Below are 13,440 nucleotides of genomic sequence, written 5' to 3' on the forward strand. Positions count from 1 at the left end.
AGTCAGGATTAGTTGTGCTCTCATTGCAGTTTAACCATAAAATGGTTAAAGTTTGAGAAGTGTGTGTGTGTTTTAAGGCCTGTGACAATGCTGGCATTTCTAAAGTAAATTTTAAAGCATTTGAGTACAAGAAATTGTTGCATTTTAGCTTTAACAAAGATTAATTGTATTGAATTATTTAAGACTTATTATATCATACAGCTGATTATTGTGTTTTTTACCTGATTACTGTTAGTCTCCTTCACTGTATTTATCTATGGTTGTATTTTGGTTACTATTATTTTATGCAGATGAAAAATCATCCTAATCAATCTAAAATCATGAATTCTTCCCAAATAATCTATTAAAGTTATCTGCTGAAATATCACAATACAAATTGCAGAAAATATATATTTTTTCTAATATCCTGCAGCCCTATTGAAAACTATCATCAATTAATAAATTAATTATTTTATATTAAATAGAAATGACATTTTCACCCAAAATTTGTCCAAAAATAATATTTTCACAAAAGGTATTTGAAACATTTTAGTAGAAATTTACTTGCATATAATGTTATGTCTACCTATATAACTTTTACCTAAACATCATTCCCATCCCGTACGAGCCTCCATGTGTAACCTGCCGGTCCTACTGCACCCAACCCATACTGAGCTAAGATAGAACCAATAATTTTTTTTAAATCGGGATTCGGTTGCACGTACAAAAAGACTGCAGGCCATGTCCTTGCAGCATATGTCGCTAGAGCACCTTTAGAGGTCAGAGGAGCCAGGTTTACCTGCATAGCACTTCACTAGCTGACCTCCGTTACACTTGTATAATGTCACCATTGTAGATTTGATTGGACTGGACGTTGGATATAGTCTTTGATTGTTTCTTCATGATTTGCATTAGTATTATTTTAAAATTTCATTGTTATGAGAGTACTTGGTGATCAGAATTTAATGATACAGTCAGTGAATCTGGTCTTATTCACTAGTGTTGTATTCAAAGCAGCTTAATTTCAGCTGATGGTCACAGGAAACCACCAGAACCCTCTTTGATATCCCACAAAACCTTTACTGTGGTTAGAGGCTCTGAAGTCACGTTATGTGAGCTGCGTACACATGTTGCGTTTGCGGGTGCTGTGCATCTGTTTAGCACAGGCTTTCAGATGTACGAATTAATTAAATTCATTGAATTAAAATATAGCCTAACCTCTTTTTCCACCCTGAGCTTGATTATGACACAGATGCTGAAGTGTAAATAGATAAAAAGCGGTGGTTGAAAGACTTGCTGTGTGTGTGTGTATGCTGTTTGATGTAACACTACTGAGCTTTGATCAGCCGTATGAAGTATTGATGGCTCACTGTTGGTCTCCGAGTTCGCCATTTAGAAGCTGAACAGGGGCATGACTTTGGACACTTGATGCTTTTTTTACATTGATGGTACATCATTATACAGCTGAACTTGAAGCTTATTTAGTGGTGCTGTCGTTTTGAAGCTTATTTAGTGGTGCTGTCGTTTTGTAGATCTCTGACAAAACTCTGATATGATAAGAGACCGCTGACTGATGTTAATGGGCACTTTTGTGGTCTGTAGCAGTTAGTGAGTGTAAATGTATGTTTTGACAGGCTGAGGTTTATCTTTGATCCAGAATGGGATTTCACAATGGGATGTTTTTCCCCTGTTTGCATATCTGGTACACAATAGTGTGCGGACAAAGGGAGGACATAGCATTGTGACAGCAGTTTAGCACCAGTGTTTTAACAAGACCTTTGAGCTCCATGTGAAAAGCACTCAATGGCCAATCTCCAGCACTCTGCCTGAGGGCGTTTCTTACTGGCGTACTTTCTTTTCTATTACATTTTTTGCTTGATTGTTGTTGTTGTTGTTTTTTTTTTTTTTTTTTTTTGAGAATAATGTCAGATGATGACGATACTGTTTTTTTGTATAGATGATAAATTGTGAATCGGTACATAGTGCACAGGTAGTCTTGTGGTTTGTAAAATAATACAATGCATTTCTGCCGTCATAAATTTAGCAGTTTGTTTTTGACAGATCTTTCTTTTCTTTACAGTAAGTATGTTATATGGACATTAATAATCCTATTTTCACACTATTAAGACAATATTCGGATTAAGAGTCTACCATGTAAACAGTCATTTTTGGTTAATTTAATTCGATTAAGGTCATAATTGAGCTAAACAGAAATCAAATTATGACATGTGGATTATGCTGACTTTAGTCGCATTATTTAAGTGCATTGCAGACATGTAAACACCGCTATCAAACTATCACCATCATGTAGGGTTTTCGCCACATTTAGCGACAGAATAGTCTATACACAGCTGTTTGACACTATTCTCTTCACCTATTGACTCAGTGTAGGACCACGGACACCTGCATCGCGAAATGTGGAGGTGTTTTCCCATACAGTGTTTGATATCAAATTCTATTAAAACAACACTCTTACAGCAGTTTATACTCTCATCCAATATCTCGTTTGTTACAGGGGGCATGCATGAAATGTTCCAGAATGAAAGTGAAAGTGCTAAACTGCAGTTAAAGTCGAAAAATTAAAAATGAAACACCCAAGATTACATGAAACTCCGAAAGAAATGAAGATAGCGCTGTGACGCAATAACGTTAAACGAATTATGTGCTATAACATGTAAAACGGGATCATGAAATGAACAATCAAAATGCAACTCGTGTAAACACAATCACACCATTGTCTTATTCAGATTAAGGCAAATAATTCGATTATTGATGTCCATGTAAAGGTAGTCAATGTCAAATTGGTCTTAAAGGTTTTATTTTGTTACGTTTACAAAAAGTTTGGTTTACAAAAGATTTCATTTTCATGCACTCAAAATGCTCTTGTGTAAATTATCGTCCTTTAAATGAGTAAGTCACTTACTGTAAGTCTTGCTCCTTTCATACTTCTCATAAGTTTTGTCTGGATTGCAGATGGATTGAACAAAGTCCATCTACAAATTGTTTCACCTATTTCACTGTACATCAAAATAAGTTTTTGGGTGTAATTAGTTACAAAGTAAATTCATTTATTAATTTTCTTGTCGGCTTAGTCCCTTTATTAATCTGGGGTCACCACAGTGTAATCAACCGCCAACTTATCTAGCACGTTTTTACGCAGCGGATGCCCTTCCAGCTGCAACCCATCTCTGGGAACCATTCACACACGCTCATTCACACACACACACACTCATACACTACGGACAATTTAGCCTACCCAATTCACCTGTACCGCATGTCTTTGGACTGTGGGGAAACCGAAGCACCCGGAGGAAACCCACACGAATGCAGGGAGAACATGCAACTGCGTCGCCTACAAAGTAAATATTTACTGTTAAGTAAAAACTATTTAAAAAAAAAAAAAGAAAAAAAATTCAATTACAGTACACCGGCTAGAGCTGTATGATTCTGGCTAAAATGAGAATCGCGATTTTTAAATTTTTTTTTTGCTTAAAATAAAGATCACTATTTTCTCACGATTCTGTAGATGTAAAATAAAGGTATGGTAAAAACAAACATATGGCACAACATCGATAATAATATTATGTGTAGGTCTACTGGTTTCTATAAATAATTCTATTCTACTTATAATAATTCTGATGTTGATTTATTATGTTTGAGATATATGCTTGCAATCTGTCATATTAGACAATTTTATTCACTGGTAAAATCAGACATTTGCCATTATCAGATTATATTCAACAATATATAGCCTAGAGTAGTTATACTGACACTGTAAACATTTATTTTCATGCACAACTGTGTGTTCGCTATGAAAGAAAAAACATAGCCTATCAAATGCTTGTCGTAATCATAATCTCTAAAATGCGATATGATCATTTAAATTAAGTGCACACTTTCAGTTTCATTTTTACTGTTAAGTGCTTGTTCATACTTCGTGCGCGGCTCTCAAACGTTCACCACAAACTGAATATTATTTACAACTTACCTGTTACTCGCAACATATGCAGGTTCTGTTCACTAAAGTAGACTCACGCGCGTCTATCATTAAGTAGAGCGCACGCACGCCCTCTCTGTGAAAACAGCTCACGGTCAGCAGCTCACGGCACGTGTGATTTCCAGCTAGCGAAAACATCATTATATGAAGACAAAAATGACATTTTTAGGTGAATTATACCTTATGAATACAGTATGTGACTCATTCAACATCATTTGGAGGTGTTAATGTCACTGAGCAACGTATGTGAAACAATACTCCTAAACTTGAAAATACGATTGGCAGAATCGTAGAAATGCTGGATTAGGATCGTCTAGGGCGTCGAATCGAGATACTGCTTAAGTTAAGTCGTTTTATAAATCAATTCAACAAAGCATTAATTATAAATATTTAATATAGATTAATAAATATTTTGCAGAGTAACTGCATTTTCAGCTACAGCTGCATATAAATTAAATGCAGTTTTGTGGTTGTATATAATAATGAAATATTTTTCTAAAGTAACTTACATTACATCACAATGACTAATTGACAAATTGGTCTTAAGGAAACCCTGCGTTTCTTACACACTTTTTCACAAATGTCGTCTGCGTTGGAAGTAGTTAATGGGCATTAATGGGCCATCAAATAATGATTGGGTTATTTGATCATGACATCATTTGATCAAAAACCTGTAAAACACTTTAAATAGGTGGGCATTTTAATTGTTATATTGGCATTAATTGCTTTCATCTCAACTCTGGTGTTTGTTCAGGATGTAGCACTTCAGTGCAGCTGTGGCCAACACCTCGATAATTTGCTACCTAAAGGCCCTCAAGGCGAACTCATTATTTTTATCCTATCCTTATACTTGGAACTCCTTACAAAGCCCTGAAACAAACAATGACAACTCAATCAGTTGACTAGATTCAGGCTGCCATGCCCATCTCCTAGGAGCTTGCTCTGACATCGTCATCCTTTGAGGTGGGTGGGTGACCTCTGACCTCTTCTCCCACCCAGTCTGACTGTCGACAGCAAGAAGAAATCTGATGCGTTGAATCTGATACTTTTAAACACTCCCAGTGGATGGTAGATGTTAACCTGTTGCCCATAGGACCCTTCCTGGACATCTTATAATAAGGTCATCGTGTTCAGCAGTGATGGTCATCTCAGAGAACAGTTAATCTCTTTATCTCCCTGAATAATAACAGTTGTTTCTGTATTTCAAAATGGGATGTTTCAAAAGAAGTATTGATACTGACGTTGACAACTGGAAGTCGACAAGAAAATCTGTATTTTAATGAACATCTACACTGCTATCTTCAATGTGTCCCACCCCCCTCGCACATGTCCATTCACATCTCACTGTTGCTGTCACTGTGCTCATTTGTCCTGAATGGGGTGGTGGTGTGTGCATGCCTGCAAATGGCGGGCTTGTCAGAGTTGTCCCCTCTAGAAAGAGGATTTATTGTTTCGCCTGCACAGTTGCTGTTTGGCAGTTACAGACTTCCCGCCCGGAGTAGAAGTTTCCGGCAGCACTGTCCACCAAGACAGGAAGTAAATCAGCAGCCGTGTGGACAAAAAGAGTCATACTGCAGTGCATCGTCCCAAAAGAGGTCAACTTTTCTGCCTTTATTTAGAAAGAATTCCCGGAAGGGGGTTGTAGTTCAGCAGTTCAGCATCTCAGACCCCTTATCCTTTACCCCAAAAGCTTCATGCCCCCACTAAGACTCAACTCGCGTTCTGATTGGCCTCCAGGGCCTTGAGCGTTTTATTTGTGAAGGGGGTTGTTCTAAATGAATAGAGCCCAATGGTTAGCCCAACAATGCTCCCTATTGTCACGTTCCCATTATCCACTATTAATGGGTGGAATTCCCATGTATTGTCATGCATATGATACTGACTGACTACAATTTCACTAGACAGTATGATCCCCTGCTTCGTTGAACACCAGTATAGTCTGGTCATTGGTCATATTGGACATTAGTCAAACGAACACTGCAAACTTGGCATCATTTTCAGGCCCCGTTTACACTAGTGTGTTTTAGTTTGAAAACGCATAAGTTTTGCTACGGTTACGCCATCCGTCCACACTACGCCGGAGTTCTCGAGCGCCAAAAACGGAGCGTTTCGAAAACGCTGGAGAGGCCGTTTTCATTCTGAAACGCTGCTGCTCCGTCTCAGTGTGGATGGGGAAAGACGGAGACATCTGAAAACGGAGGCGGGGCTGCAGACATTCGCCTCTCTGATTGGGGCTTTTCCTCAATATTAAGTAGCCTAACACACAGTTCAGTCCTGAATCTTCTCCGTGTAAGTTCAGACTTCGCAAGTTTGATCAAGGCTGCATCTCTTCTTCTCAGTTTGATATGGAAAACATACCGAGGACACGCGTCAATCTTCACAGGGAACAGTGTACTTTATAACTTCATTCACATCACCCTGGCTACGTTGTTTCACTTTCTTAACAATAAAATGTAAACTTGATATAAGGAACTGCCTATTTTTATTTTAATATTAACAACTAAACAGACAGCAGACATGTTGAGGCGTCGTGCTGCCTGAGCGTCATCTTCACTGTGTGGATATTTATAACAAAACGGAGCCGATAACAACTGCCTCCTTTCAATTTCAGTGAAAATACGAAACATACCCTCTCTTTTGCTGAATATCAGTTTTAATCGATAATGGCCATTATAAAAGTATAACATACAATAAGTTTATACATTATAGGAAATAAAGGCAAGCAATCAGTCAATATACAGAATGTAGGCTACGTGGTTACATTAATCATTAACTCATCTTTGCGCTCAGCCAAAACATGTTACCTGAAAACAAGTAATAGATTCCAATGACCAAAGTCAGGGAATATGTCGTTAGATAAAGACAACAAGATGAATGAAATATCACGTTTAATAAATATAGTGAGATTAGATCCAGCGGGAGATGCTTGATGAGAAGTCCGACCAGCAGAGCTCTCATCTGGGTAGATGGGCTGCAGTGCTTGCCAAAGTGTGTGTGTGGTCACGTGATGTGCATTTTCAGCGTTTTGGTGTGGACGGAGAGCAGTTCAGAAATGCTGGGTAAAACGCAAGTGTGGACGCGGATCGTTTTCATTCTAAAACGCCGTTTTAAAACTAAAACGCATTAGTGTAAACGGGGCCTCAGATTCACACTAAAAATAAATACACAAATGTATTAAAAAAAACATGTTAGAAAAGCTTAAAATATTATGAAAGAAAATTATTTATTGTTTTGTTTGTCATCTATGTATAATTAAAAAATGTAGATGAGTCACTCCTGTGTTTTTGTGGTTTTCTAATGCTGTGCCTCTTGACGAGCTGTCAGGGTTCAATAGAAAATGACGTCAATATTATCAGCTAATTGTTGTGTGTTCAGCTGTACACACTGCATTGTTCATGGGACTTTTTGATTACTTAGCTTTTTGATTACTTAAAAATATTTATTAATTTTAAATTTATTCTTTTTTTTTTTTTTGTAAATTTGTTTGGGTGTAAATAAATTTTTTCCCCCACTTCTGAAAATAACCAAAGAAAGAGCAACAAACAACCAGTCTCTATCTGTGTACTCAACCATGCAAATTCATTTTAACTATTAAAAGACATTTTTATTTAGATTAAATAAAACCTTAAAGATGCAATGTAAATAATTAAATAGCTAAAGATGTATTATTAAAAACTTCAGTGAGGTGCTTTTCATCAGACAACTGTTGTAGAATTATAATCCTTGTGGGTTTTTAGCTGTAACTTAAACTGGCAGCTCATATAAGATCGAATGTTCTGGGTCTGATTTTGATAAGCTTAGGCTTATTTTCTTATGTCTAATCCTATTGAGTTTCAAGGGTCTGCAGTTTTAAATCGTGTTAAATGAATTCAGACACAAACAAATGATTTAAGTTTTTCTCTTTCACATTTGATCTTGTATAAGAGACTCTGACATACCATACTCTTTTTCAGTGTTTTTAATATTATTATAGCAATAATATGGAGTGCCCTCCATGTTGCCAGCCTGTTAACACAAGAGAAGCTATAACAGTCCTAACATGTTAGCCCAAAGATAAATGAAGCTAATGTAGGGTCGTACATCCAGGCAGAATAAAGGTAAAATGGACAGGAGCAGCTGTATCATGACCTCTGCTGATGAAGGACTGGTTCACTTGAGTCATTTCCCTCTTCAACATGAGCTAAACCAACCTTCAACTGGTATATTCAGGATTGTTTATTAACCCTAACAGCTAGGAAATAAAAGCCCTGCATGATATTTTCAAGACTTCTTCAGTTTTGCCAGTTTCTTTGGTTTGTTTTCTCTATTTAGTCTGTTAAGACTAGATGTCTGAGTAACAGCGTTACCACTAAAGTAACAGTTGCGTAATGCTAGGGCTGGACTGGATAAGCTATGCCAAGTTGAGTTTGAGATCAATTTAATTGGACAATAATGATTGGCGTTTTGATATAATGACTCGTCAGTGAGCTCAGTGTTATTGAGTGTTTGAATATATTTGTCAGTAATTTTTGTCATAATTTTGTCAGTTGATTCCATTTAATAGTGTAAAGTTGCTTGCTTTAAAGCAATATATTGCATGAAGTTAAACATAGCGTTACGTAGCTTTACCGGGGTGTCAAATTATAGAGCTAATAGAAAGATGCTATTATCAGATGCTTTCTTAACTACTGTTTTCTCACCAGTGTAATTTTTTTTGGATGTTTGACCAATCACCACAAATGTTGAGTCAAGGTGTTTACTAACATCTCAGGTTTTCATATATATATATCAGGGCATATATCAGGGCATTATACACTGAGTGCCATGGGATAAATGCAGCATTTGCATGTAGCACAGAAGAGACATGAACATAGTGTCCTTTCATTTCCATCCCTCTATTTTCATTCAAATGTGAGCAAGCTTTTCCTAGTATCACAGAATGAGTGACCTAGAAGTACAGAATTCCTCTGACAGGTGCAGCAGTTTGTTTTTTGTTTGAATGAACATGTGCTCGCGCTCTTCTCTATTTCAGGGGCACGGCAATGTTCTTCCGTGTGTTTTGTTTGTAGACCAACGCCTATTGTTTGCTTTTGTGTGTTCTCAGCTGACACTCTGTATGTTTGTGTTTAAGAGTGACACAGCATGTTTCTGTACTCAAATGCGACAAATATGCAAGTTTAATTTGTTCTAGGGCATTTGGTAGAAAATAGTTTTAGAGGTTAATGCTGATTTATGGTTAGAATTATTAATTAGAGCAAGTACTGGATATACTTTTCATTTTCGCCACACCTTGACTCAGGGAATTACGTAACCCTGCCCCCCGCACAATTTGCATGCTATGCAATCATATTGAATGGCATTATGTCATGTCAAACTTCTTTTGTCTGTTATGCCAATACAATTTTTTATTAAATTCCTTACAGAAACACAGTTTATTTCAGGATAAATTATCTGTGTTTCGCACCTTTCAAATCAGTCAAGTCTAAATGAAAGGCAGGTTTATTTTTTAAAATGCATTTGCTTGGCATGGCCAATGCTTTATAAGTGTAAAACTCCAAATAGTATGTTGTTGTTTGGTTTGGCGTTTAGCTTTATGAGGAGTAAATGGCAGAGAAAGAGACTTTGGCATTGTTAAATTTGTTGCAGTTTTTCCATTCTATCACAGTGGTCTCGGGTAGTCCAAATTAGAAACACCCAAGGTGGAATTTCAAAATTGCTCTCCTAAAAAAGCTCAAAATAAAAATGGCATTTAGCCTCATTGTTGAACAATGGATTTAGTCTGTTATGTCGTTGTTTTTTTACAGCTTGGAGGCCAGCCATTTTACAACTATTTTTAAACAATAGTGCAGATTCCAGACCACAAGAATTTGCCTAATTTTATTGTTCTATGAGGAAACGATTTGACATAATATTAGACCGTTTCTAAAATGATTTCTTCATACAGATCTAGGTTGAAATAGTCATCACACTCTTTGTATGCTGCCTGCATAACCAGGATGCTGTAATGGCAGTGTGCGCTCTTTAAAAATGATTTCATTTAATACTCTACAGGATGACCACTACTACCACACAAAACTACTGTACGCAACTTTTAACAAATATTTAGCAGCATCAGTGCAACTGTGTGAATGTGCTCAGCCTCCAAATTTTGTGCTGTCTCAGACCTTTGACCAAAACTTAGACCGACCAACTGATGTTCATGAACCTTGGCATGGTAAATGTAATTATAATAAGTTTTAGTTTTGCATGAGTGCATGAGCTGCTTCAATTGTCAGTGGAGCAACATCTCCCTGAACTGCCTTCATGGACAGGCACGTAACAAGGATGCAACTCACTGGCCAAAACAGACATTTTATCAGTGCTACTCTTTTGTTTTTAGAAGTGAAGTACAGCAGTGCTTCCAACACATTTTACCTGGGTGGGCTGCCCTGGTATATTAAAGACCGCTCAAGTATATTTGGTTGTGATACATGAATAATACTATTATTTTCGTCCCTTTACACTTTTTTTGTATCTGTCCCAGAAAGCCAAACATTAGTGATCGATTAACCAGTGGCTCTGCACGTTTGCCCGAGAACTGCCAACATTCACACAACCTTTTGCGCCCAAATGCATCCGACCGTAGTTTCCTGACTCTCCTAAAATGTCTGGGATTCATATTTTACTTTCACGTTCTAAAGTTGGTTATTTGTATGCGGTTTTGCATTACCTTTTCGCTGCTGACTGCCCGCACACATGAGAGAAACCTTAAATGATTAATCATTTTATAAAAGACTCCAATAAACTTTATTATATACTTAGAGAGAACACAAAATTTACTGTACAAAATATTTGTACACTTGTACGCTTAAAAATAATCTCATAAAACTATACATTTTCTACTCATGAAAAGAAATTTTAATGTCTATGAAATCATTAGTCAGCTAGAAAACTCTCTAGAGAAGGGGTATTTTGCTTCATATTATTTTTATTTGCTACATGTTATATTATTATCATTGTTACACTGTTTGTTATCCGTAAATCTCCCTAAAATATTACCTTATAATTGGCCATATATTTTTTATTAGAAGGTGCTTCAAAAAGCTTTCCCTATGGTGTTAAATGCTTCCAAAAAATCGCAGAAAGCTGGAATTGGACATAACAAAATTAGAACGTGAAAAAAGCATATCAAAAACATACGATCTTTTATGATTAATTCAGCAGTTTCATTTTTATTTTATTAGTTGATGGAGTTTTTATTTAAACTTTTAAACAAAACTCTGGCATTATTGAATTTATAAATTAAACCCCCCAGAGAGATCACTAAAACATGTCAATCTGTTTGATTTTTACAGTGATCTTGACAATCAACTGTTGTACCCTATGCTTTATGCAGCCTTTCACATGTTATCTTTTTGATTTTTATCAAATGTACTAGGGGTGTCACGATTTCGATTTTTAATCGAAATCGATCGAAATTTATGCTCCGTTTCGATTATCGAATTAAAAAATAGAATCGTCGATGCTGCCACGCCCCCATGTCACGTCAGCTTGGTTTGCCTAGCGGGAAAAAAACAGGCTTGTTGAAGTGCTTGTTAAACTGCAGAAGCAGGAGACCCGTCGACAGAACTTAAACCCTCTCCTCTTTCAATGAAGTCGCCGGTGTGTAAGCATTTTGGATTTCCAGTGAGTTATGTTGACAACGTTCGTGTTGTCGACAAAAAAAACACAGTTTTGCAAGCTCTGCTATGTACGTATTACGTACGGTTCATCCGATAGACAACACCGGCATCGCGATCCTCCGCCCGCCCCCGTTGCAAATCCGCTCACGAAAAGTACACACTCAGGCCCTGTTTACACTGTCTTTGTTTTTAAATGGCATGTTAGAACGACAACGATTTGACATCCACAGTGGCGTGTAGCATTTCTGAGCAGCCCTCCTTCCTCTCTACCTCTGAAAATGCACATCACGTGACCACAAAGACGCACACACAGCCATGCGCTCGAGACAGCAGGTCCAGGCAGTCAGAGGACTGCTTCAATCTTGCACTCACTTGTACTTAGTCATTTTAGCGAACACCTCAGATACTGTTGGCTGGTTCCTGTTGGTTGTGCATCTTTTTTACCGATGCCATTATAACGACACAGATCACTGCCTATTCACGAGTCCCGCAGAAAAAGTGATTGACAGGTGGTAATTATGTGTGTATCTTGCCTTTATTAATTTACTGTATGATTTGTTTATGGGTAAACAAAGACCATGCAGGTCAGGTAGTTTAAACGGTAAGCTACAAATAATTAATTGGTTATTAATTAATTAATTATTCATAATCGAAAATCGAATCGGGCCTTTAGAATCGAAAATGCAATCGAATCGAGGATTTGGAGGATCGTGACACCCTTAATATGTACGCAATCCTCTTCTCTCCAAAATATAATTGTAAACATTTGAATTTGATAAGGAGGAATTTTAGTCGCAAGGATTCAGTTGCAGAACCTGAATGCCTCTCTTGAGACGGAGTGAGAAAAAGGTGGGTGGAGTTCAGCACACAAAGGCCTCCAGTTTAACTGCTCTTCAATTACACCGCTTCCACCCATAAAGCATTTGATCTAGTAACGAGAAACAGTTTGTACAGAATAGAATCTGCAGGACAGGATTCTTTGTGATCAGTAGCATTGGTAACCTTACCCTTTATTAATGTTGTCAAACTATCAGATACACACACCCTCAGAACTAAAAAAATCTGTGCATTTGCTCACATCAGTTACTGTTGATGCTTAAATACTTGTGTTAATCAAGGTAAAATGAGCTGATTGCTATGTTTGAGACAGATGGTGTCCCAGTATGTCTTTGCTGAGTCTCAGTCAAGTCTGTTGTTTTGGTTCGCATTTCGCAACTTACCTGGCACCAGCTGTATATCAGTCTCTGTTGGCCTATGTATATCTACATTTGTTTTTAGGAACATTGAATGGTATATAACGGATTTGGTATGTGTAAATCTAAAATACAGAGCAGTAAAGTCAGTTGGAATGCTTAAGATACATTTCAAGCACCTTTGAACAGGTGGGCTGACTATTTCTGATCCTGAGCCACAGCTTGGGATGAAGCCCAGGGAACAAATGGACATATGGACGTGACACCACACAAGCACACTCTTCACTACCCGACCAGTGGTATAGAGGGCACGTGGCAGAAGAGAAAAAGCACACTTGTGGCGTTGAAGCTGCAAACTCTAGCATGCCTTACTGAAGTATCATCAGACCATACTAAACAGCTGAAGTTGATCTGAAAGGATAATTTACAGTAGCTGTGTCTTCATGTCTAGACATCCGAGTGTTCATATACTCTCAAGTTTATTCTTCATTCTGTATAGGGATGTGCTGTGTGACTAAAACACTTAAGATAAATATCAGTATTTTGACTATCATAATGAGTCAGTGAGCCTCCTGCTGGTTTAGGTGGCCTATAAGCAATCTCGCCACACGGGAGACATGGTTTGAGCTCC

General features: G+C 37.4%; 1 protein-coding gene and 1 long non-coding RNA gene across 4 annotated transcripts in view; both read left to right on the forward strand.

Moving 5' to 3' along the window:
* Nucleotides 1-13,440, forward strand: part of arhgap46a (Rho GTPase activating protein 46a) — a 47,840-nt gene that overhangs the window by 2,379 nt on the left and 32,021 nt on the right.
* On the forward strand, nt 1,427-7,249 carry LOC141376609 (uncharacterized). Its single transcript, XR_012387167.1, has 2 exons — nt 1,427-5,977; nt 7,121-7,249. It is a non-coding gene; the product is annotated as an uncharacterized lncRNA (long non-coding RNA).

Source organism: Danio rerio, chromosome 11, assembly GCF_049306965.1.
Source record: "Danio rerio strain Tuebingen ecotype United States chromosome 11, GRCz12tu, whole genome shotgun sequence".
Classification (NCBI taxonomy): Eukaryota; Metazoa; Chordata; class Actinopteri; order Cypriniformes; family Danionidae; genus Danio; species Danio rerio.